The following is a 26,772-nucleotide window of genomic DNA, read 5'->3' as shown; positions in this document are numbered from 1 at the left end:
TTCCATGTAGGTTGTTACAGAGTGTTGAGTAGACCACTCTTGGTATTCCATAGGTCTTTGGGGATTATATATTTTATATGTATTAGTATATGTGTGTTAACCCCAATATCCTAATTTATCCATTCCTCACACGTTTTCTTTGGCTTAACCATAAGTTTGTCTTCTCAATCTGAGATTGCCTTTCTCTATGGAAATATGTTCATTTTTATGAATTTTCAGATAACATAAGGGACATCATAGGGCATTTGTCTTTCTCATTCTGACTTACTTCACGTTGTGTGATTATCTCTAGGCTCCTCTGTGGTGCTGCATACGCCATTCTTTTATTTTTTTCCGTGACGGATATTCCATTCTGTCCATATTACCACTTCTTCTTTGTCCATTCATCTGATTATGGACCTTTTTTGTGTTTCCATGTCTTGGCTATTTCAGTATTGCTGCAGTGCACATTTGCCTGCCTCTGTCTTTCCGATTCTTGTGGTCTTAGGTTATAGGCCCAAAAGGTGCCCTGCCGCATCATATGGTAGCTCAATTTTTACGTTTTAAAGCAGCTCCGTTCAGTTTTCGTTAGTGCTGTTACCACTTTACATTCCACCAGCATCTAGAAATTACAGAGTTCTCTAAAAGCCCTTAGCATTTATAGTTTGTAGACTTTTTGCTGATGGTCATTTGACTGGTGTGAGCTGAAACGTTTTCACGTTGGATTTGCATGTGGCTAATAATTCCTTATACTGAACTTTAGGCATGTCCTCTTTTTTCTTTTCCTTCTTTTTTAAAGAGTGACTACAACTTCCCTCTTCGTATTGACTTCTTGAAAAAGTTGTAATGTGTAGAATTTTCTTGCCTATTCCCTACCCCAGGGCATTTGTTGAGGGCAGGTGTCATTTACAGCCCTGCAGTCCTTGTGACTATTAAGCAACCATTAGCACTTGGTTTAAAGCTGCTGTTATGGGAAACAACCACAAGGCGGCAGCATTATTACGTTCTCAACGCTTGTTACTAGTGCAAAAGAGTCTTCCTGAAAGTAGTGTTCCAAGGTTGTAAATCAGAGTGGAATGTGCTGGGACAAGCCCCCAGAAGTTTATGTCACCTTACTTATGTTTGTTTTTTAAATTTAATTTCTATTTCTTATCGGAGTAAATTTGATTAGAGTGTTGTGGTTTTCTGGCTGTACAGAATCTGCTCAATGATTCATACATATGTCTGGTCATCTTCGGATCCTGTTACCTTGTATGTTATTACAGAAAGTTGAGTAGACCTCCCTTGGTATTTGGTAGGTGTTTTGTCTTTATATATTTTATATGTATTGGTGAGTATATAATTCATATGGTTTATATGTTATATGTTTATATACATTTAACATACATTAGTATATCTATGTTAGCCCCATAGTCCTAATTTATCCATCCTCCCACCTTTCATTTTGGCTAACCATTAGTTTGTTTTATAAGTCTGTGAGTGTCTTTTTCTGTGAAAATATGTTTATTGGTAGCAACCTTAGGCTAACATGTATACAAGATATCATAGGATATTTATCATTCCCTCTTGACTTACTTAAGCTAATATGATTATTTCTAGGCTCATGTGTAGTCCTGAAAACGGCATTGTTCATTTTTTTCCCGAGGCTACTCTTCCATTCGGTATGTGTACCACTTCTTCTGTGTCCATTTATCTGTTGATGGACATTTTGTTTGCTTCCATGTCTTGGCTATTGTAAATACTGCTGCAATACACGATTTTCCATCCCGTGTCTTTTTTTTTTTAAGATTTTTTTTTAAATTAATTAATGAATTTATTTATTTATTTTTGGCTGTGCTGGTTCCTTGTTTCTGTGCGAGGGCTTTCTCCAGTTGCGGCAAGTGGGGGCCACTCCTCATCACGGTGCGCGGGCCTCCCACCATCGCGGCCTCTCCCGCTGCGGAGCACAGGCTCCAGATGCGCAGGCTCAGCAGCTTTGGCTCACGGGCCCAATTGCTCCGCGGCATGCGGGATCCTCCCAGACCAGGGATCGAACCCGTGGCCCCTGCCTTGGCAGGCAGACTCTCAACCACTGCACCACCAGGGAAGCCCCATCCCGTGTCTTTTTGATTCTGACTTTCACAGGTGAAAGGCCCAATAGTGGGACTTCCGGATCATATGGTGACTCAATTTTTACCTTTAAATGCGCTGCCATTCTGTTCCTATTATTGGCCGTTACCAGTTTACATCCCACTTAGACCGAGAGGTTACGCTATTCTCCACAACTTCTTCAACATCTATTGTTTGTAGACTTTTTGCTGATGGTCATTCTGACTGGTGTGAGGTGATACCTTTGTGTAGATTGGATTTGCATGCGTCTCATATTTCCTGATGTTTTGCGTTTATCAGTGTCCTTTTCACTTTTTTTTTAAGATTGAGCGAAACGTACAACTTCTAACTGCCTTCTTGAAAAATTTGCTGCGTTTGGATTTTTTTGGCCGTTCCCTTCCCCAGGACATTTTTTGAGGGCATGAGTCATTTACAGCCCTGCAGTCCTTGTGAATATTAGTGACCATTAGCAGTAGATTTAAAGCTGCTGTTTGAGGAAACGGCTTTTGGGTGGCAGGATTTCTACGTTGCCAACTCTGCTTGCTAGGGAAACAGAACTTCGCTGCAAGTTGTGGTTTTAGGTTGCAGATTAGAGTGGAATGTGCCAGGACAAACCCCCATAAGTTTAACCTCCGTAATTCTTGTCTGTCTCTTTAAGTTGTAGTTTTTATCAGAGCAAATTTGATTGAAAAAAAATTTTTTTTTGTAGGAGTACAGAATCTTGTTCATTTACACATATACCTATATTTATTGATCTTTGGGTCCTTTTCCATGTAGGTTGTTACAGAGTGTTGAGTAGACCACTCTTGGTATTCCATAGGTCTTTGGGGATTATATATTTTATATGTATTAGTATATGTGTGTTAACCCCAATATCCTAATTTATCCATTCCTCACACGTTTTCTTTGGCTTAACCATAAGTTTGTCTTCTCAATCTGAGATTGCCTTTCTCTATGGAAATATGTTCATTTTTATGAATTTTCAGATAACATAAGGGACATCATAGGGCATTTGTCTTTCTCATTCTGACTTACTTCACGTTGTGTGATTATCTCTAGGCTCCTCTGTGGTGCTGCATACGCCATTCTTTTATTTTTTTCCGTGACGGATATTCCATTCTGTCCATATTACCACTTCTTCTTTGTCCATTCATCTGATTATGGACCTTTTTTGTGTTTCCATGTCTTGGCTATTTCAGTATTGCTGCAGTGCACATTTGCCTGCCTCTGTCTTTCCGATTCTTGTGGTCTTAGGTTATAGGCCCAAAAGGTGCCCTGCCGCATCATATGGTAGCTCAATTTTTACGTTTTAAAGCAGCTCCGTTCAGTTTTCGTTAGTGCTGTTACCACTTTACATTCCACCAGCATCTAGAAATTACAGAGTTCTCTAAAAGCCCTTAGCATTTATAGTTTGTAGACTTTTTGCTGATGGTCATTTGATTGGTGTGAGCTGAAACCTTTTTACGTTGGATTTGCATGTGGCTAATAATTCCTTATACTGAACTTTAGGCATGTCCTTTTTTTTCTTTTTCTTTTTTTTTAAAGAGTGACTGCAACTTCCCTCTTCATATTGACTTCTTGAACAATTTTCATGTGTTGAATTTTCTTGCCTATTCCCTACCCCAGGGCATTTTTTGAGGATAGGTGTCATTTACAGCCCTGCAGTCCTTGTGACTATTAAGCAACCATTAGCACCTGGTTTAAAGCTGCTGTTGTGGGAAACAGCCACAAGGCGGCAGCATTATTACGTTCTCAACTCTTTTTACTAGTGCAAAAGATCTTCCTGGAGGTAGTGTTCCAAGGTTGTAAATTAGAATGGAATGTGTTGGGACAAGCCCCCAGAAGTTTATGTCACCTTACTTTTGTTTGTTTTTTAAATTTAATTTCTATTTCTTATCGGAGTAAATTTGATTAGAGTGTTGTGGTTTTCTGGCTGTACAGAATCTGCTCAATGATTCATACATATGTCTGTTCATCTTCGGATTCTGTTACCTTGTATGTTATTACAGAATGTTGAGTAGACCTCCCTTGGTATTTGGTAGGTGTTTTGTCATTATATATTTTAAATGTATTGGTGAGTATATAATTCATATAGTTTATATGTTATATGTTTATATACGTTTAACATACATTAGTATATCTATGTTAGCCCCATAGTCCTAATTTATCCATCCTCCCACCTTTCATTTTGGCTAAGCATTTGTTTGTTTTATAAGTCTGTGAGTGTCTTTTTCTGTGGAAATATGTTTATTGGTAGCAATCTTAGGATAACATGTATACATGGTATCATAGGATATTTGTCATTCCCTCTTGACTTACTTAACCTAATATGATTATTTCTAGGCTCATCTGTAGTCCTGAAAACGGCATTGTTCATTTTTTTCCCGAGGCTACTATTCCATTTGGTATGTGTACCACTTCTTCTTTGTCCATTTATCTGTTGATGGACATTTTGTTTGCTTCCATGTCTTGGCTGTTGTAAATACTGCTGCATTACACGGTTTTCCATCCTGTTCCTTTTTGATTCTGGCTTTCACAGGTGACAGGCCCAATAGTGGGCCTTCCAGATCATATGGTGACTCAATTTTTACCTTTAAATGCACTGCCGTCCTGTTCCTATTATTTGGCCGTTACCAGTTTACATCCCACTTAGACCGAGAGGTTACGCTTTTCTCCACAACTTCTTCAGCACCTATTGCTTGTTGACATTTTTTTTCACACACACACAGTGTATTTTATTTTTACAAGAGATAAATAGACTGACACTAAGCATTGTACATGGATGACCACAACAAAAGCAACAATGATTGCAATTACCAAACCTGAAACACACTCATACTATGTCATAATATTGACATTCAGTCCAGTAATCCTCCACTGTAACAGCTCCTTTACTTTGCAGTGAAAATTGATTTGTATATTCTTTGCCTCTGAGTCCTTGTGGGATTTTTTTTTAAATTCAGACAGAAAGTCACAAAAATTATACTCATCCTCATCAGTTCACTCAGTCCCATGTAATTAAATTTTTTTTCATCTTGATCTTTTGTTAGCACTTTTTTGAGTTCATCAGTTTTTCATTAGAGTTCTGAAAATGCTTATTCATTCAGTTCAGCAGTACAGTCAGTTACCAGAAACCTGTACTTGTCAGAGTCTTTTCCATGAATTTCTTGAAGATGAAACCCTTTAATAGGAACATATTTGCAAAAGCATCAGACTACACCCAGAACTGTCTGTAAATGAGAAAAGATTTAAAAATGACCACACTTAAAGATGTGATGAAAGTTCATAATAATGCAGTTGACAAGAAAATTAGTTATTTCTGAGATATACATTTTAAAGTAATAACTAGGATTATTACTTATAACATTATACCAGAACATATAAGATTTTTAGAAATTTCATGTAATGTCTGAAACATTTATATTAACATATTTCCATACATATTTCCATACAAATACAAATATAAGATTTTTAGAAATTTCATGTAATGTCTGAAACATTTATATTAACATATTTCCATACAAATAACCCAATGAAAGTTTAGTATTAGTTGTTTTGTTTGTTTGTTTTTTTATACTGCAGGTTTTTATTAGGCATCAATTTTATACACATCAGTGTATACATGTCAATCCCAATCGCCCAATTCAGCACACCACCATCCCCACCCCACTGCAGTTTTCCCCCCTTGGTGTCCATATGTCCATTCTCTACATCTGTGTCTCAACTTCTGCCCTGCAAACCAGCTCATCTGTACCATTTTTCTAGGTTCCACATACATGCATTAATATACGATATTTGTTTTTCTCTTTCTGACTTACTTCACTCTGTATGACAGTCTCTAGATCCATCCACTTCTCAACAAATGACTCAATTTCGTTCCTTTATATGGCTGAGTAATATTCCATTGTATATATGTACCACAACTTCTTTATCCATTCGTCTGTTGATGGGCATTTAGGTTGCTTCCATGACCTGGCTATTGTAAATAGTGCTGCAATGAACATTCGGGTGCATGTGTCTTTTTGAATTACGGTTTTCTCTGGGTATATGCTCAGTAGTGGGATTGCTGGGTCATATGGTAATTCTATTTTTAGTTTTTTAAGGAACCTCCATATTGTTCTCCATAGTGGCTGTATCAATTTACATTCCCACCAACAGTGCAAGAGGTTTCCCTTTTCTCCACACCCTCTCCAGCATTTGTTGTTTGTAGATTTTCTGATGATGCCCATTCTAACAGGAGTGAGGTGATACCTCCTTGTAGTTTTGATTTGCATTTCTCTAATAATTAGCGATGTTGAGCATCTTTTCATGTGCTTCGTGGCCGTCTGTATGTCTTCTTTGGAGAAATGTCTATTTAGGTCTTCTGCCCATTTTTGGATTGGGGTGTTTGTTTCTTTAATATTGAGCTGAATGAGCTGTTTATATATTTTGGAGATTAATCCTTTGTCCGTTGATTCGTTTGCAAATATTTTCTCCCATTCCGAGGGTTGTCTTTTCGTCTTGTTTATGGTTTCCTTTGCTGTGCAAAAGCTTTGAAGTTTCATTAGGTCCCATTTGTTTATTTTTGTTTTTATTTCCATTACTCTAGGAGGTGGATCAAAAAAGATCTTGCTGTGATTGATGTCAAAGAGTGTTCTTCCTATGTTTTCCTCTAAGAGTTTTATAGTGTCCAGTCTTATATTTAGGTCTCTAATCCATTTTGAGTTTATTTTTGTGTATGGTGTTAGGGAGTATTCTAATTTCATTCTTTTACATGTAGCTGTCCAGTTTTCCCAGCACCACTTATTGAAGAGACTGTCTTTTCTCCATTGTATATCTTTGCCTCCTTTGTCATAGATTAGTTGACCATAGGTGCGTGGGTTAATCTCTGGGCTTTCTATCTTGTTCCATTGATCTATGTTTCTGTTTTTGTGCCAGTACCATATTGTCTTGATTACTGTAGCTTTGTAGTATAGTCTGAAGTCAGGGAGTCTGATTCCTCCAGCTCCATTTTTATCCCTCAAGACTGCTTTGGCTATTCAGGGTCTTTTGTGTCTCCATACAAATTTTAAGATGATTTGTTCTAGCTCCGTAAAAAATGCCATTGGTAATTTGATAGGGATTGCATTGAATCTGTAGATTGCTTTGGGTAGTATACTCATTTTCACAATGTTGATTCTTCCAATCCAAGAACATGGTATATCTCTCCATCTGTTGGTATCATCTTTAATTTCTTTCATCAGTGTCTTATAGTTTTCTGCATACAGGTCTTTTGTCTCCCTAGGTAGGTTTATTCCTAGGTGTTTTATTCTTTTTGTTCCAATGGTAAATGGGAGTGTTTCCATAATTTCTCTTTCAGATTTTTCATCATTGGTGTATAGGAATGCAAGAGATTTCTGTGCATTCATTTTGTATCCTGCAACTTGACCATATTCATTCATTAGCTCTAGCAGTTTTCTGGTGGCAGTTTTAGGATTCTCTATGTATAGTATCATGTCATCCGCAAACAGTGACAGTTTTACTTCTTCTTTTCCAATTTGTATTCCTTTTATTTCTTTTTCTTCTCTGATTGCCGTGGCTAGGACTTCCAGAACTATGTTGAATAATAGTGGTGAGAGTGGACATCGTGTCTCGTTCCTGATCTTAGAGGAAATGCTTTCAGTTTTTCACCATTGAGAATGATGTTTGCTGTGGGTTTGTCATATATGGCCTTTATTATGTTGAGGTAGGTTCCCTCTATGCCCACTTTCTGGAGAGTTTTTATCATAAATGGGTGTTGAATTTTGTCAAAAGCTTTTTCTGCATCTATTGAGATGATCATATGGTTTTTCTTCTTCAATTTGTTAATATGGTGTATCACATTGATTGATTTGCGTATATTGAAGAATCCTTGCATCCCTGGGATAAATCCCACTTGATCGTGGTGTATGATCCTTTTAATGTGTTGTTGGATTCTGTTTGCTAGTATTTTGTTGAGGATTTTTGCATCTATATTCATCAGTGATATTGGTCTGTAATTTTCTTTTTTTGTAGTGTCTTTGTCTGGTTTTGGTATCAGGGTGATGGTGGCCTCATAGAATGAGTTTGGGAGTGTTCCTTCCTCTGCAATTTTTTGGAAGAGTTTGAGAAGGATAGGTGTTAGCTCTTCTCTAAATGTTTGATAGAATTCACCTGTGAAGCCATCTGGTCCTGGACTTTTGTTTGTTGGAAGATTTTTAATCACAGTTTCAATTTCATTACTTGTGATTGGTCTGTTCATATTTTCTGTTTCTTCCTGGTTCAGTCTTGGAAGGTTATACCTTTCTAAAAATGTGTCCATTTCTTCCAGGTTGTCCATTTTATTGGCATAAAGTTGCTTGTAGTAGTCTCTTAGGATGCTTTGTATTTCTGCGGTGTCTGTTGTAACTTCTCCTTTTTCATTTCTGATTTTATTGATTTGAGTCCTCTCCCTCTTTTTCTTGATGAGTCTGGCTAATGGCTTATCAATTTTGTTTATCTTCTCAAAGAACCAACTTTTAGTTTTATTAATCTTTGCTATTGTTTTCCTTGTTTCTATTTCATTTATTTCTGCTCTGATCTTTATGATTTCTTTCCTTCTGCTAACTTTGGGTTTTGTTTGTTCTTCTTTCTCTAGTTTCTTTAGGTGTAAGGTTAGATTGTTTACTTGAGATTTTTCTTGTTTCTTGAGATAGGCTTGTATAGCTATAAACTTCCCTCTTAGAACTGCTTTTGCTGCATCCCATAGGTTTTGGGTCGTCGTGTTTTCATTGTCATTTGTCTCTAGGTATTTTTTGATTTCCTCTCTGATTTCTTCAGTGATCTCTTTGTTATTTAGTAACGTATTGTTTAGCCTCCATGTGTTTGTCTGTTTTACGTTTTTTTCCCGGTAATTCATTTCTAATCTCATAGCGTTGTGGTCCGAAAAGATGCTTGATATGATTTCAATTTTCTTAAATTTACTGAGGCTTGATTTGTGACCCAAGATGTGATCTATCCTGGAGAATGTTCCGTGCGCACTTGAGAAGAACGTGTAATCTGCTGTTTTTGGATGGAATGTCCTATATATATCAATTAAATCTAACTGGTCTATTGTGTCATTTAAAGCTTCTGTTTCCTTATTCATTTTCATTTTGGATGATCTGTCCATTGGTGTAAGTGAGGTGTTAAAGTCCCCCACTATGATTGTGTTACTGTCGATCTCCTCTTTTATAGCTGTTAGCAGTTGCCTTATGTATTGAGGTGCTCCTATGTTGGGTGCATATATATTTATAATTGTTATATCTTCTTCTTGGATTGATCCCTTGATCATTATGTAGTGTCCTTCCTTGTCTCTTGTAACATTCTTTATTTTAAAGTCTATTTTATCTGATATGAGTATAGCTACTCCAGCTTTCTTTTGATTTCCATTTGCATGGAATATCTTTTTCCATCCCCTCACTTTCAGTCTGTATGTGTCCCTAGGTCTAAAGTGGGTCTCTTGTAGACAGCATATATATGGGTCTTGTTTTTGTATCCATTCAGCCAGTCTGTGTCTTTTGGTTGGGGCATTTAATCCATTCACGTTTAAGGTAATTATCGATATGTATGTTCCTATGACCATTTTCTTAATTGTTTGGGGTTTGTTTTTGTAGGTCCTTTTCTTCTCTTGTGTTTCCCACTTAGAGAAGTTCCTTTAGCATTTGTTGTAGAGCTGGTTTGGTGGTGCTGAATTCTCGTAGCTTTTGCTTGTCTGTAAAGCTTTTGATTTCTCCATCAAATCTAAATGAGATCCTTGCCGGGTAGAGTAATCTTGGTTGTAGGTTCTTCCCTTTCATCACTTTAAGTATATCATGCCACTCCCTTCTGGCTTGTAGAGTTTCTGCTGAGAAATCAGCTGTTAAGCTTATGGGAGTTCCCTTGTATGTTATTTGTCGTTGTTCCCTTGCTGCTTTCAATAATTTTTCTTTGTCTTTAATTTTTGCCACTTTGATTACTATGTGTCTCGGCGTGTTTCTCCTTGGGTTTATCCTGTATGGGACTCTCTGCGCTTCCTGGACTTGGGTGGCTATTTCCTTTCCCATGTTAGGGAAGTTTTCGACTATAATCTCTTCAAATATTTTCTCTGGTCCTTTCTCTCTCTCTTCTCCTTCTGGGACCCCTATAATGCGAATGTTGTTGCGTTTAATGTTGTCCCAGAGGTCTCTCAGGCTGTCTTCATTTCTTTTCATTCTTTTTTCTTTATTCTGTTCCGCAGCAGTGAATTCCACCATTCTGTCTTCCAGGTCACTTATCCGTTCTTCTGCCTCAGTTATTCTGCTATTGATTCCTTCTAGTGTAGTTTTCATTTCAGTTATTGTATTGGTCATCTCTGTTTGTTTGTTCTTTAATTCTTCTAGGTCTTTGTTAATCATTTCTTGCATCTTCTCGATCTTTGCCTCCATTCTTATTCCGAGGTCCTGGATCATCTTCACTATCATTATTCTGAATTCTTTTTCTGGAAGGTTGCCTATCTCCACTTCATTTAGTTGTTTTTCTGGGGTTTTTTCTTGTTCCTTCATCTGGTACATAGCCCTCTGCCTTTTCATCTTGTCTATCTTTCTGTAACTGTGGTTTTTGGTCCACAGGCTGCAGGATTGTAGTTTTTCTTGCTTCTGCTGTCTGCCCTCTGGTGGTTGAGGCTATCTAAGAGGCTTGATGGGAGGCTCTGGTGGTGGGTAGAGCTGATTGTTGCTGTGGCGGTCAGAGCTCAGTAAAACTTTAATCCACTTGACTGTTGATGGGTGGGGCTGGGTTCCCTCCCTGTTGGTTGTTTTGCCTGAGGCAACCCAACACTGGAGCCTACCTGGGCTCTTTGGTGGGGTTAATGGCAGACTCTGGGAGGGCTCACGCCAAGGAGCACTTCCCAGAACCTCCGCTGCCAGTGTCCTTGTCCCCACGGTGAAACAGAGCCACCCCCCGCCTCTGCAGGAGACCCCCCAACACCAGCAGGTAGGTCTGGTTCAGTCTCCCCCAGGGTCACTGCTCCTTCCCCTGGGTCCCGATGCGCACACTACTTTGTGCGTGCCCTCCAATAGTGGGGTCTCTGTTTCCCCCAGTCCTGTAGAAGTCCTGCAATCAATTCCCACTAGGCTTCAACGTCTGATTCTCTAGGAATTCCTCCTCCCGTTGCAGGACCCCCAAGTTGGGAAGCCTGACGTGGGGCTCAGAACCTTCACTCCAGTGGGTGGACTTCTGTGGTATAAGTGTTCGCCAGTCTGTGAGTCACCCACCCAGCAGTTATGGGATTTGATTTTACTCTGATTGCGCCCCTCCTACCATCTCACTGTGGCTTCTCCTCTGTCCTTGGACGTGGGGTATCCTCCTTGGTGAAGTCCAGGGTCTTCCTGTCAGTGATTGTCCAGCAGCCAGTTGTGATTCTGGTGCTCTCGCAAGAGGGAGTGAGAACACGTCCTTCTACTCCGCCATCTTGGTTAATGCTCTGTTTGTTGACATTTTGCTGATGGTCATTCTGACTGGTGTGAGGTGATACCTTTGTGTAGATTGGATTTGCATGTGTCTCATAATTCCTTATGTTTTGCGTTTATCAATGTTCTTTTCATTTTTTTTTAAGATGGAGCTAAAGTTACAAATTCAAATTGCCTTCTTGAAAAATTTGCCACGTTTGGATTTTTTTGGCCATTCCCTACCCCAGGACATTTTTTGAGGGCATGAATCATTTACAGCCCTGCAGTCCTTGTGAATATTAGTGACCATTAGCAGTAGATTTAAAGCTGCTGTTTGAGGAAAAAGCCTTAGGGTGGCAGCATTTCTACGTTGCCAGCTCTGCTTGCTAGGGAAACAGAACCTTGCTGCAAGTTGTGCTTTTAGGTTGCAGATTAGAGTGGAATGTGCCAGGACAAACCCCCATAAGTTTTAGCCTCCGTAATTCTTGTCTGTGTCTTTAAGTTGTAGTTTTTATCAGAGTAAAATTGATTAAAAAATGTCTTTTTTTCTAGGTGTACAGAATCTTGTTCATTTACACATATACATATATCTATTGATCTTCGGGTCCTTTCCCATGTAGGTTGTTACAGAGTGTTGAGTAGACCACTCTTGGTATTCCATAGGTCTTTGGGGATTATATATTTTATATGTATTAATATATGTGTGTTAACCCCAATATCCTAATTTATCCATTCCTCACACGTTTTCTTTGGCTTAACCATAAGTTTGTCTTCTCAATCCGAGATTGCCTTTCTCTAGGAAATATGTTCATTTTTATGAATTTTCAGATACCATAAGGGACATCATAGGGCATCTGTCTTTCACATTCTGACTTACTTCACGTTGTGTGATTATCTCTAGGCTCCTCTGTGGTGCTGCATATGCCATTCTTTTATTTTTTTCCGTGACGGATATTCCATTCTGTCCATATTACCACTTCTTCTTTGTCCATTCATCTGATTATGGACCTTTTTTGTGTTTCCATGTCTTGGCTATTTCAGTATTGCTGCAGTGCACATTTGCCTGCCTCTGTCTTTCCGATTCTTGTGGTCTTAGGTTATAGGCCCAAAAGGTGCCCTGCCGCATCATATGGTAGCTCAATTTTTACGTTTTAAAGCAGCTCCGTTCAGTTTTCGTTAGTGCTGTTACCACTTTACATTCCACCAGCATCTAGAAATTACAGAGTTCTCTAAAAGCCCTTAGCATTTATAGTTTGTAGACTTTTTGCTGATGGTCATTTGACTGGTGTGAGCTGAAACGTTTTCACGTTGGATTTGCATGTGGCTAATAATTCCTTATACTGAACTTTAGGCATGTCCTCTTTTTTCTTTTCCTTCTTTTTTAAAGAGTGACTACAACTTCCCTCTTCGTATTGACTTCTTGAAAAAGTTGTAATGTGTAGAATTTTCTTGCCTATTCCCTACCCCAGGGCATTTGTTGAGGGCAGGTGTCATTTACAGCCCTGCAGTCCTTGTGACTATTAAGCAACCATTAGCACTTGGTTTAAAGCTGCTGTTATGGGAAACAACCACAAGGCGGCAGCATTATTACGTTCTCAACGCTTGTTACTAGTGCAAAAGAGTCTTCCTGAAAGTAGTGTTCCAAGGTTGTAAATTAGAGTGGAATGTGCTGGGACAAGCCCCCAGAAGTTTATGTCACCTTACTTATGTTTGTTTTTTAAATTTAATTTCTATTTCTTATCGGAGTAAATTTGATTAGAGTGTTGTGGTTTTCTGGCTGTACAGAATCTGCTCAATGATTCATACATATGTCTGTTCATCTTCGGATTCTGTTACCTTGTATGTTATTACAGAATGTTGAGTAGACCTCCCTTGGTATTTGGTAGGTGTTTTGTCATTATATATTTTATATGTATTGGTGACTATATAATTCATATAGTTTAGGTACATGTAGCATACATTAGTATATGTATGTTAGCCCCATAGTCCTAATTTATCCATCCTCCCACCTTTCATTTTGGCTAACCATTAGTTTGTTTTATAAGTCTGTGATTGTCTTTTTCTGTGGAAATATGTTCATTGGTAGCAATCGTAGGATAACATGTATAAATGATATCATAGTATATTTGTCATTCCCTCTTGACTTACTTAACCTAATATGATAATTTCTAGGCTCATTTGTAGTCCTGAAAACGGCATTGTTCATTTTTTTCCCAAGTCTACTATTCCATTCTGTCCATATACCACTTTTTCTTTGTCCATTCATCTGTTTATGGAACTTTTTTTTGCTTCCATGTCTTGGCTATTTCAGTATTGCTGCAGTGCACATTTGCCTGCCTCTGTCTTTCCGATTCTGGTGGTCTTAGGTTATAGGCCCAAAAGGTGCCCTGCTGCATTATATGGTAGCTCAATTTTTACCTTTTAAAGCAGCTCCATTCAGTTTCCGTGAGTGCTGTTACCACTTTACATCCCAGCAGCAGCTAGAAGGATGACAGTTCTCTAAAACCCCTTCAGCATTTATAGTTGGTAGACTTTTTGCTGATGGTCATTTGACTGGTGTGAGCTGAAACCTTTTTCACGTTGCCTTTGCATGTGGCTAATAATTCCTTATACTGAGCTTTAGGCATATCCTTTTTCTTCTTTTCCCTTTTTTTTAAAGAGTGATTACAACTTCCCTCTTCCTATTGACTTCTTGAAAAATTTGTCATGTGTTGAATTTTCTTGCCTATTCCCTATCGCAGGGCATTTTTTTTTTTAAATTTTATTTATTTATTTATGACTGTGTTGGGTCTTCATTTCTGTGCGAGGGCTTTCTCTAGTTGCGGCATTGGGGGCCACTCTTCATCGCGTTGCGCGGGCCTCTCACTATCGTGGCCTCTCCCGTTGCGGAGCACAGGCTCCAGACGCGCAGGCTCAGCAATTGTGGCTCACGGGCTCAGTCGCTCCGCGGCATGTGGGATCTTCCCAGACCAGGGCTCGAACCCGTGTCCCCTGCGTTGGCAGGCAGATTCTCAACCACTGCGCCACCAGGGAAGCCCCCCAGGGCATTTTTTGAGGACAGGTGTCATTTACAGCCCTGCAGTCCTTGTGACTATTAAGCAACCATTAGCACTTGGTTTAAAGCTGCTGTTGTGGGATACAGCCACAAGGCAGCAGCATTATTACTTTCTCAGCCCTTGTTACTAGTGCAAAAGAATCTTCCTGGAGGTAGAGTTCCAAGGTTGTATATTAGAGTGGATTGTGCTGGGAAAGGCCCCCAGAACTTTATGTCTCCTTACTTATGTTTGCTTTTTAAATTTAATTTCTATTTCTTATCGGAGTAAACTTGATTAGAGTGTTGCGGTTTTCTGGCTGTACAGAATCTGCTCAATGATTCATACATATGTCTGTTCATCTTCAGGTCCTGTTACCATGTATGTTAATACAGAATGTTGAGTAGACCTCCCTTGGTATTTGGTAGGTTTTTGTCATTATATATTTTATATGTATTGGTGACTATATAATTCATAGTGTTTATATGTTATATGTTTATATACATTTAACATACATTAGTATATGTATGTTAGCCCCATAGTCCTAATTTATCCATCCTCCCACCTTTCATTTTGGCTAAGCATTTGTTTGTTTTATAAGTCTGTGAGTGTCTGTTTCTGTGGAAATATGTTCATTGGTAGCAATCTTAGGATAACATGTATACATGATATCATAGGATATTTGTCATACCCTTTTTACTTACTTAATGTTATATGATTATTTCTAGGCTCATCTGTAGTCCTGAAAATGGCATTGTTAATTTTTTTCCCGAGGCTACTATTCCACTCGGTATGTATACCACTTCTTCTTTGTCCATTTATCTTTGATGGACATTTTGTTTGCTTCCATGTCTTGGCTATTGTAAATACTGCTGCAATACACGATTTTCCATCTTGTGTCTTTTTGATTCTGGCTTTCACAGGTGACAGGCCCAATTGTGGGCCTTCCGGATCATATGGTGAGTCAATTTTTACCTTTAAACGTGCTGCCATTTTGTTCCTATTATTGGCCGTTATCAGTTTACATCCCACTTAGACCGAGAGGTTACGCTATTCTCCACAACTTCTTCAGCATCTATTGTTTGTTGACTTTTTGCTGATGGTCATTCTGACTGGTGTGACGTGATACCTTTGTGTAGATTGGATTTGCCTGCGTGTAATAATTCCTGATGTTTTGCATTTATCAATGTGCTTTTCATTTTTTTTAAGATAGAGCTAATGTTACAACTTCAAATTGCCTTCTTGAAAAATTTGCCGCGTTTGGATTTTTTTGGCCTTTCCCTACCCCAGGACATTTTTTGAGGGCATGAGTCATTTACAGCCCTGCAGTCCTTGTGAATATTAGTGACCATTAGCAATAGATTTAAAGCTGCTGTTTCAGAAAACGGCCTTAGTGTGGCAGCATCTCTACGTTGCCAACTCTGCTTGCTAGGGAAACAGAACCTTGCTGCAAGTTGTGCTTTTAGGTTGCAGATTAGAGTGGAATGTGCCAGGACAAACCCCCATAAGTTTTAGCCTCCGTAATTCTTGTTTGTGTCTTTAAGTTGTAGTTTTTATCAGAGCAAATTTGATTGAAAAATGTCTTTTTTTTCTAGGTGTACAGAATCTTGTTCATTTACAGATATACATATATCTATTGATCTTTGGGTCCTTTTCCATGTACGTTGTTACAGAGTGTTGAGTAGACCACTTTTGGTATTCCATAGGTCTTTTGGGATTATATATTTTATATGTATTAGTATATGTGTGTTAACCCCAATATCCTAATTTATCCATTCCTCACACCTTTTCTTTGGCTTAACCATAAGTTTGTCTTCTCAGTCTGAGATTGCCTTTCTCTATGGAAATATGTTCATTTTTATGAATTTTCAGATAACATAACGGACCTCATAGGGCATTTGTCTTTCGCATTCTGACTTACTTCACGCTGTGTGATTATCTCTAGGCTCCTCTGTGGTGCTGCATATGCCATTCTTTTATTTTTACTCGTGACTGAGATTCCATTCTGTCCATATACCCCTTCTTCTTTGACCATTCATCTTATTATGGACCTGTTTTTTGCTTCCATGTCTTGGCTATTTCAGTATTGCTGCAGTGCACATTTGCCTGTCGCTGTCTTTCCGATTCTGGTCGTCTTATGATATAGGCCCAAAAGGTGCCCTGCCGTATCATATGTAGCTCAGTTTTAACCTTTTAAAGCAGCTCCATTCAGTTTTTGTTAGTGCTGTTACCACTTTACATCCCACCAGCAACTAGAAGGTACACAGTTCTGTAAAACCCCTTCAGAATTTATAGTTTTTAGACTTTTTGCTGATGGTGATTTGACTGGTGTGAGCTGAAACCTTTTTTTTTTAAACATCTTTATTGAAGTATAATTGCTTTACAATGGTGTGTTAGTTTCTGCTTTATAACAAAGTGAATCAGTTATTCATATACATATGTTCCCATATCTCTTCCCTCTTGCATCTCCCTCCCTCCCACCCTCCCCATCCCACCCCTCTAGGTGGTCACACAGCACCGAGCTGATCTGCCTGTGCTATGCGGCTGCTTCCCACTAGCTATCTATTTTACATTTGGTAGTGTATATATGTCCATGACACTCTCTCACCCTGTCACATCTCACCCGTCCCCTTCCCCATATCCTCAAGTCCATTCTCTAGTAGGTCTGTGCGTTTATTCCCGTCTTGCCACTAAGTTCTTCATGGCCTTTTTTTCCCCTTAGATTCCATATATATGTGTTAGCATACTGTATTTGTTTTTCTCTTTCTGACTTACTTCACTCTGTATGACAGACTCTAACTCCATCCACCTCATTACAAATACCTCCATTTCATTTCTTTTTATGTCTGAGTAATATTCCATTGTACATATGTGCCACATCTTCTTTATCCATTCATCCGATGATGGACACTTAGCTTGCTTCCATGTCCTGGCTATTGTAAATAGAGCTGCAATGAACATTTTGGTCCATGACTCTTTTGGAACTATGGTTTTCTCAGGGTATATCCCCAGTAGTGGGATTGCTGGCTCGTATGGTAGTTCTATTTGTAGTTTTTTAAGGAACCTCCCTACTGTTCTCCATAGTGGCTGTATCAATTTACATTCCCACCAACAGTGCAAGAGTGTTCCCTTTCCTCCACACCCTCTCCAGCATTTATTGTTTCTAGATTTTTTGATGATGGCCATTCTGACCGGTGTGAGATGATATCTCATTGTAGTTTTGATTTGCATTTCTCTAGTGATTAATGATGTTGAGCATTCCTTCATGTGTCTGTTGACAACCTGTGTATCTTCTTTGGAGAAATGTCTATTTAGGTCTTCTGCCCATTTTTGGATTGGGTTTTTCGTTTTTTTTGTTATTGAGCTGCATGAGCTGCTTGTAAATCTTGGAGATTAATCCTTTGTCAGTTGCTTCATTTGCAAATATTTTCTCCCATTCTGAGGGTTGTCTGTTGGTCTTGTTTATGGTTTTCTTTGCTGTGCAAAAGCTTTTAAGTTTCATTAGGTCCCATTTGTTTGTGTTTTTATTTCCATTTCTCTAGGAGCTGGGTCAAAAAGAATCTTGCTGTGATTTATGTCATAGAGTGTTCTGCCTATGTTTTCCTCTAAGAGTTTGATAGTGTCTGGCCTTACACTTAGGTATTTAATCCATTTTGAGTTTATTTTTGTGTATGGTGTCAGGAAGTGTTCTAATTTCATACTTTTACATGTATCTGTCCAATTTTCCCAGCACCACTTATTGAAGAGGCTGTCTTTTCTCCACTGTATATGCTTGCCTCCTTTATCAAAGATAAGGTGACCATATGTGCGTGGGTTTATCTCTGGGCTTTCTATCCTGTTCCATTGATCTATATTTCTGTTTTTGTGCCAGTACCAAACTGTCTCGATTACTGTAGCTTTGTAATATCGTGTGAAGTCAGGGAGCCTGATTCCTCCAGCTCCATTTTTCGTTCTCAAGATTGCTTTGGCTATTCGGGGTCTTGTGTTTCCATACAAATTGTGAAATTTTTTGTTCTAGTTCTGTGAAAAATGCCAGTGGTAGTTTGATAGGGATTGCATTGAATCTGTAGATTGCTTTAGGTAGTAGACTCATTTTCACAATGTTGATTCTTCCAATCCAAGAACATGATATATCTCTCCATCTATTTGTATCATCCTTAATTTCTTTCACCAGTGTCTTATAATTTTCTGCATACAGGTCTTTTGTCTCCTTAGGTAGGTTTATTCCTAGATATTTTATTCTTTTTGTTGCAGTGGTAAACGGGAGTGTTTTTTTAATTTCACTTTCAGATTTTTCATCATTAATGTATAGAAATGCAAGAGATTTCTGTGCATTAATTTTGTATCCTGCTACTTCCCCAAATTCATTGATTAGCTCTAGGAGTTTTCTGGTAGCATCTTTAGGATTCTCTATGTATAGTATCATGTCATCTGCAAACAGTGACAGCTTTACTTCTTCTTTTCCGATTTGGATTCCTTTTATTTCTTTTTCTTCTCTGATTGCTGTGGCTAACACTTCCAAAACTATGTTGAATAATAGTGGTGAGAGTGGGCAACCTTGTTTTGTTACTGATCTTAGTGGAAATGGTTTCAGTTTTTCACCATTGAGGACAATGTTGGCTGTGGGTTTGTCATATATGGCCTTTATTATGTTGAGGAAAGTTCCCTCTATGCCTACTTTCTGCAGGGCTTTTATCATAAATGGGTGTTGAATTTTGTCGAAAGCTTTCTCTGCATCTATTGAGATGATCATATGGTTTTTCTCCTTCAGTTTGTTAATATGATGTATCACGTTGATTGATTTGCGTATATTGAAGAATCCTTGCATTCCTGGAATAAACCCCACTTGATCATGGTGTATAATCCTTTTAATGTGCTGTTGGATTCTGTTTGCTAGTATCTTGTTGAGGATTTTTGCATCTATGTTCATCAGTGATATTGGCCTGTAGTTTTCTTTCTTTGTGACATCTTTGTCTGGTTTTGGTATCAGGGTGATGGTGGCCTCATAGAATGAGTTTGGGAGTGTTCCTCCCTCTGCAATTTTTTGGTAGAGCTTGAGAAGGATGGGTGTTAGCTCTTCTCTAAAAGTTTGATAGAATTCACCTGTGAAGCCATCTGGTCCTGGGCTTTTGTTTGTTGGAAGGTTTTTAATCACAGTTTCAATTTCAGTGCTTGTGATTGGTCTGTTGATATTTTCTATTTCTTCCTGTTTCAGTCTCAGCAGGTTGTGCATTTCTAAGAATCTGTCCATTTCTTCCAGGTTGTCCATTTTATTGGCATAGAGTTGCTTGTAGTAATCTCTCATGATCGTATGTATTTCTGCAGTGTCAGTGGTTACTTCTCCTTTTTCATTTCTAATTCTATTGATTTGAGTCTTCTCCCTTTTTCTCTTGATGAGTCTGGCTAATGGTTTATCAACTTTGTTTATCTTCTCAAAGAACCAGCTTTTAGTTTCATTGATTTTTGCTATTGTTTCCTTCATTTCTTTTTCATTTATTTCTGATCTGATCTTTATGATTTCTTTCCTTCTGCTAGCTTTGGGGTTTTTTTGTTCTTCTTTCTCTAATTGCTTCAGGTGCAAGGTTAGGTTGTTTATTCGAGATGTTTCCTGTTTCTTGAGGTAGGCTTGTATTGCTATAAACTTCCCTCTTAGCACTGCTTTTGCTGTGTCCCATAGGTTTTGGGTCGTCGTGTCTCCATTGTCATTTGTTTCTAGGTATTTTTTGATTTCCCCTTTGATTTCTTCAGTGATCACTTCGTTATTAAGTAGTGTATTGTGTAGCTTCCATGTGTTTGTATTTTTTACAGATCTTTTCCTGTAATTGATATCTAGTCTCATAGCGTTGTGGTTGGAAAAGATACTTGATACGATTTCAATTTTCTTAAGTTTACCAAGGCTTGATTTGTGACCCAAGATATGATCTATCCTGGAGAATATTCCATGAGCACTTGAGAAAAATGTGTATTCTGTTGTTTTTGGGTGGAATGTCCTATAAATATCAATTAAGTCCATCTTGTTTAATGTATCATTTAAAGCTTGTGTCTCCTTATTTATTTTCATTTTGGATGATCTGTCCATTGGTGAAAGTGGGGTGTTAAAGTCCCCTACTATGATTGTGTTGCTGTCGATTTCCCCTTTTATGGCTGTTAGTATTTGCCTTATGTATTGAGGTGCTCCTATGTTGGGTGCATAAACATTTACAATTGTTATACCTTCCTCTTGGATCGATCCCTTGATCATTATATAGTGTCCTTCTTTGTCTCTTGTAATAGTCTTTATTTTAAAGTCTATTTTGTCTGATATGAGAATTGCTACTCCAGCTTTCTTTTGATTTCCATTTGCATGGAATATCTTTTTCCATCCCCTCACTTTCAGTCTGTATGTGTCTCTAGGTCTGAAGTGGGTCTCTTGTAGACAGCATATATATGGGTCTTGTTTTTGTATCCATTCAGCCAGTCTGTGTCTTTTGGTGGGAGCATTTAATCCATTTACATTTAAGGTAATTATCGATATGTATGTTCCTATTCCCATTTTCTTAAATGTTTTGGGTTTGTTATTGTAGGTGTTTTCCTTCTCTTGTGTTTCTTGCCTAGAGAAGTTCCTTTAGCATTTGTTGTAAAGCTGGTTTGGTGGTGCTGAACTCTCTCAGCTTTTGCTTGTCTGTAAAGGTTTTAATTTCTCCATCAAATCTGGATGAGATCCTTGCTGGGTAGATTAATCTTGGTTGTAGGTTTTTCTCCTTCATCACTTTAAGTATATCCTGCCACTCCCTTCTGGCTTGCAGAGTTTCTGCTGAAAGATCAGCTGTTAACCTTATGGGGATTCCCTTGTGTGTTATTTATTGTTTTTCCCTTGCTGCTTTTAATATGTTTTCTTTATATTTAATTTTTGACAGTTTGATTAATATATATCTTGGCGTGTTTCTCCATGGATTTATCCTGTATGGGACTCTCTGTGCTTCCAGGACTTGATTAACTATTTCCTTTCCCACATTAAGGAAGTTTTCAACTATAATCTCTTCAAATATTTTCTCAGTCCCTTTCTTTTTCTCTTCTTCTTCTGGGACCCCTATAATTCGAATGTTGGTGTGTTTAATGTTGTCCCAGAGGTCTCTGAGAGTGTCCTCAGTTCTTTTCATTCTTTTTTCTTTATCCTGCTCTGCAGTAGTTATTTCCACCATTTTATCTTCCAGGTCACTTATCCATTCTTCTGCCTCAGTTATTCTGCTATTGATCCTACCTAGAGTATTTTTAATTTCATTTATTGTGTTTTTCATCATTGCTTGGTTCCCCTTTAGTTCTTCTACATCCTTGTTAAATGTTTCTTGCATTTTGTCTATTCTATTTCCAAGATTTTGGATCATCCTTACTATCATTATTCTGAATTCTTTTTCAGGTAGACTACCTATTTCCTCTTCATTTGTTAGGTCTGGTGTGTTTTGACCCTGCTCCTTCATCTGCTGTGTGTTTTTCTGTTGCCTCATTCTGCTTATCTTACTGTGTTTGGGGTCTCCTTTTCACAGGCTGCAGGTTCGTAGTTCCCGTTGTTTTTGGTATCTGTCCCCAGTGGCTAAGGTTGGTTCAGTGGGTTGTGTAGGCTTCCTGGTGGAGGTAACTAGTGCCTGTGTTCTGGTGGATGAGGCTGGATCTTGTCTTTCTGGTGGGCACGTCCACGTCTGGTGGTGTATTTTGGGGTGTCTGTGACCTTATTATGATTTTAGGCAGCCTCTCTGCTAATGGATGGGGCTGTGTTCCTGTCTTGCTAGTTGTTTGGCATAGGGTGTCCAGCCCTGTAGCTTGCTGGTCGTTGAGTGAAGCTGGGTCTTGATGTTGAGATGGAGATCTCTGAGAGATTTTTGCCGTTTGGTATTACGTGGAGCTGGGAGGTCTCTTGTGGACCAGTGTCCTGAAGTTGGCTCTCCCACCTCAGAGGCACAGCCCTGATGCCTGGCTGGAGCACCAAGAGCCTTTCATCCACATGGCTCAGAGTAAAAGGGAGAAAAAATAGAAAGAAAGAGGATAAAATATAGTGAAGTAAAATAAAGCTATTATAAAGCAAAGCTATACAGACAAAATCTCACCCAGAAGTATATACATATACACTCACAAAAAAAGGAAAAGGGGAAAAATTAATATATCCTGCTCCCAAAGTCCACCTCCTGAATTTGGGATGATTCATTGTCTATTCAGGTATTCAACAGATGCAGGCACATCAAGTTGTTCGTGGAGTTTTAATCCGCTGCTTCTGAGGCTGCTGGGAGAGATTTCCCTTTCTCTTCTTTGTTCGCACAGCTCCCGGGGTTCAGCTCTGGATTTCGACCCGCCTCTGCGTGTAGGTCGCCTGAGGGCGTCTGTTCCCCGTCCAGACAGAACGGGGTTAAAGGAGCAGCTGCTTCGGGGGCTCTGGCTCACTCAGGCCGGGGTGAGGGAGCGGTACGGAGGAGGCGGGGTGAGACTGTGGTGGCAGAGGCCGGAGTGACGTTGCAGCAGCCTGAGACGCGCCGTGCGTTCTCCCGGGGAAGTTGTCCCCGGATCACGGGAGCCTGGCCGTGGCGGGCTGCACAGGCTCCTGGGAGGGGCGGTGTGGAGACTGACCTGTGCTCGCACACAGGCTTTTTGGTGGCGGCAGCAGCAGACTTAGCGTCTCATGCCCGTCTCTGGGGCCCGCGCTGATCGCCGCGGCTCACGCCCGTCTCTGGAGTTCATTTAGGTGGCGCTCTGAATCCCCTCTCCTTGCACGCCGCGAAACAAAGAGGCAAGAAAAAGTCTCTTGCCTCTTCGGCAGCTGCAGACTTTTTCCCGGACTCCCTCCTGGCCAGCTGTGGTGCGCTAACCCCTTCAGGCTGTGTTCACGCCGCCAACCCCAGTCCTCTCCCTGCAATCCGACTGAAGCCCGAGCCTCAGCTCCCAGCCCCCGCCTGCCCTGGCGGGCGAGCAGACAAGCCTCTCGGGCTGGTGAGTGCTGCTTGGCGCTGATCTTCTGTGCTGGAATCTCTCTGCTTTTCCCTCTGCGCCCCTGTTGCTGTGGGGTCCACACTGATAGCCGTGGCTCGCGCCCGTCTCTGGAGCTCGTTTAGGTGGCGCTCTGAATACCCTCTCCTCGCGCACCAGGAAACAAAGAGGGAAGAAAAAGTCTCTTGCCTCTTCGGCAGCTGCAGACTTTTTCCTGGACTCCCTCCCGGCTAGCTGTGGTGCGCTAACCCCTTCAGGCTGTGTTCACGCTGCCAACCCCAGTCCTCTCCCTGCGATCCGACCAAAGCCCGAGCCTCAGCTCCCATCCCCTGCCCACCATGGCGGGTGAGCAGACAAGACTCTCTGGCTGGTGAGTGCTGCTCGGAGCCGAGCCTCTGTGCGGGAGTCTCTCTGCTTTGCCCTCCGCACCCCTGTGGCTGCACTCTCCTCCGTGGCTCTGAAGCTTCCCTCCTCTGCCACCCACAGTCTCTGAACACGAAGGGGCTTCCTAGTGCGTGGAAACCTTTCCTCCTTCATGGCACCCTCCCACTGGTGCAGGTCCCGTCCCTATTCTTTTGGCTCTGTTATTTCTTTTTTCTTTTGCCCTACCCAAGTCCGTAGGGAGTTTCTTGCCTTTTAGGAGGTCTGACGTTTTCTGCCAGCGTTCAGTGAGTGTTCTGTAGGAGCAGTTCCACGTGTAGATGTATTTCTAATGTATCTGTGGGAAGGAAGGTGATCTCCGCATCTTAATCTTCTGCCATCTTCTTTACCTCTCTGAAACATTTTTGGAGGTTGGATTTGCATGTGGCTAATAATTCCTTATACTGAGCATTAGGCATGTCCTTTTTTTTCTTTTCCTTCTTTTTTTAAAGAGTGAGTACAACTTCTCTCTTCATATTGACTTCTTGAAAAATTTGTCATGTGTTGAATTTTCTTGCCTATTCCCTAACCCAGGGCATTTTTTGAGGGCAGGTGACATTTACAGCCCTGCACTCCTTGTGACTATTAAGCAACCATTAGCATTGGGTTTAAAGCTGCTGTTGTGGGAAACAGCCACAAGGGGGCAGCATTATTATGTTCTCAATTCTTGTTACTAGGGCAACAGAGTCTTCCTGGAGGTAGTATTCTGAGGTTGTAAATTAGAGAGGAATGTGCTGGGACAATCCCCCAATAGTTTATGTCTCCTTACTTAGGTTTGTTTTTAAAATTTAATTTCTATTTCTTATCAGAGTAAATTTGATTAGAGTGTTGTGATTGGCTGTACAGAATCTGCTCAATGTTTCATACATATGTCTGTTCATCTTCGGATCCTGTTACCGTGTATGTTATTACAGAACGTTGAGTAAACCTCCCTTGGTATTTGGTAGGTGTTTTGTCATTATATATTTTATATGTATTGGTGACTATATAATTCATATAGTTTATATGTTATATGTTTATATACATTTAACATATATTAGTATATGTATGTTAGCCCCATAGTCTTAATTTATCCATCCTCCCACCTTTCATTTTGCCTAACCATTAGTTTGTTTTATAAGTCTGTGAGTGTCTTTTTCTGTGGAAATATGTTCATTGGTAGCAATCTTAGGATAACATGTATAAATGATATCATAGGATATTTGTCATTCCCTTTTGACTTACGTAACCTAATATGATTATTTCTAGGCTCATCTGTAGTTCTGAAAACGGCATTGTTCATTTTTCTCCCGAGGCTACTATTCCGTTCGGTACGTGTACCACTTCTTCTTTGTCCATTTATCTGTTGATGGACATTTTGTTTGCTTCCATGTGATGGCTATTGTAAATACTACTGCAATACACGATTTTCCATCCCGTGTCTCTTAGATTCTGGCTTTCTCAGGTGACAGGCCCTATAGTGGGCCTTCCGGATCATATGGTGACTCAATTTTTCCTTTAAACGCACTGCCATTCTGTTCCTATTATTGCCTGTTACCGGTTTACATCCCAGTTAGACCGAGAGGTTACGCTATTCTCCACAACTTCTTCAACATCTATTGTTTGTTGACTTTTTGCTGATGGTCATTCTGACTGGTTTGACCTGATACCTTCCTGTAGATTGGATTTGCATGTGTCTAATAATTCCTGATGTTCTGCGTTTATCAATGTCCTTTTCATGTTTTTTAAGATTGAGCTAAACTTACAACTTCAAATTGCCTTTTTGAAAAATTTGCCGCATTTGGATTTTTTTGGCCATTCCCTACGCCAGGACATTTTTTGAGGGCATGAGTCATTTACAGCCCTGTGAATATTAGTGATCATTAGCAGTAGATTGAAAGCTGCTGTTTGTGGAAACGGCCTTAGGGTGGCAACATTTCTACGTTGCCAACTCCGCTTGCTAGGGAAACAGGACTTTGCTGCAAGTTGTGCTTTTAGGTTGCAACTTAGAGTGGAATGTGGCCAGACAAACCCCCATAAGTTTTAGCCACCTTAATTCTTGTTTGTGTCTTTAAGTTGTAGTTTTTATCAGAGCAAATTTGATTGAAAAATGTCTTTTGTTCTAGGTGTACAGAATATTGTTCATTTAGACATATACATATATCTATTGATCTTTGGGTCCTTTTCGATGTAGGTTATTACAGAGTGTTGAGTAGACCACTCTTGGTATTCCATAGGTCTTTGGGGATTAAATAGTTTATATGTATTAGTATAAGTGTGTTAACCCCAATATCCTAATTTATCCATTCCTCACACTTTTTCTTTGGCTTAACCGTAAGTTTGTCTTCTCAATCTGAGATTGCCTTTCTCTATGGAAATATGTTCATTTTTATGAATTTTCAGATAACATAAGTGATATCATAGGGCATTTGTAAGTTTAGCTCAATCTTAAAAAAATGAAAAGGACATTGAAAAATGCAAAACATCAGGAAATATTAGACGCATGCAAATCCAATCTACACAAAGGTATCATCTCACAGCAGTCAGAATGACCATCAACAAAATGTCAACAAACAATACATGTTGAAGAAGTTGTGGAGATTAGCGTAAATTCTCGGTCTAACTGGGAGGTATACTGGTAACAGCCAATAATAGGAACAGAATGGCAGTGCGTTTAAAGGTAAAAACTGAGTCACCATATGATCCGGAAGGCCCACTATTGGGACTGTCACATGTGGGAGCCAGAATCAAAGAGACAGGGGATGAAAAATCGTGTATTGCAGCAGTATTTACAATAGCCAAGACATGGAAGGAAACAAAATGTCCATCAACAAATAAATGGACAAAGAAGAAGTGGTATACACACCGAATGGAATAGTAGCCTCGGGGAAAAAATGAACAATGCCGTTTTCAGGACTACA

At 39.6% G+C, this 26,772-nt stretch overlaps 2 long non-coding RNA genes across 2 annotated transcripts in view; one reads left to right on the top strand and one right to left on the bottom strand.

Annotated features, from left to right (window-relative positions):
- Positions 1-4,578, top strand: part of LOC309622115 — a 33,702-nt gene extending 29,124 nt beyond the window's left edge. Inside the window, exon 2 of the long non-coding RNA XR_014240523.1 lies at positions 4,411-4,578. This is a non-coding gene — a long non-coding RNA (uncharacterized lncRNA). The remainder of the gene's footprint in view (positions 1-4,410) is intronic.
- A 9,038-nt stretch (positions 4,579-13,616) lies between these two features.
- On the bottom strand, positions 13,617-25,226 carry LOC309622116. Its single transcript, XR_014240524.1, has 2 exons — positions 24,234-25,226; positions 13,617-14,038 (listed from the first exon to the last, which is right to left on the bottom strand). It is a non-coding gene; the product is annotated as an uncharacterized lncRNA (long non-coding RNA).
- Between the last annotated feature and the right edge of the window lie 1,546 nt (positions 25,227-26,772).

Source organism: Balaenoptera borealis (assembly GCF_965194805.1).
Source record: "Balaenoptera borealis genome assembly, contig: HAP1_SCAFFOLD_1584, whole genome shotgun sequence".
NCBI lineage: Eukaryota > Metazoa > Chordata > Mammalia > Artiodactyla > Balaenopteridae > Balaenoptera > Balaenoptera borealis.
The sequence above is the reverse complement of the archived record's forward strand: the minus strand, read 5'-3'. Positions and strand labels throughout refer to the sequence as shown.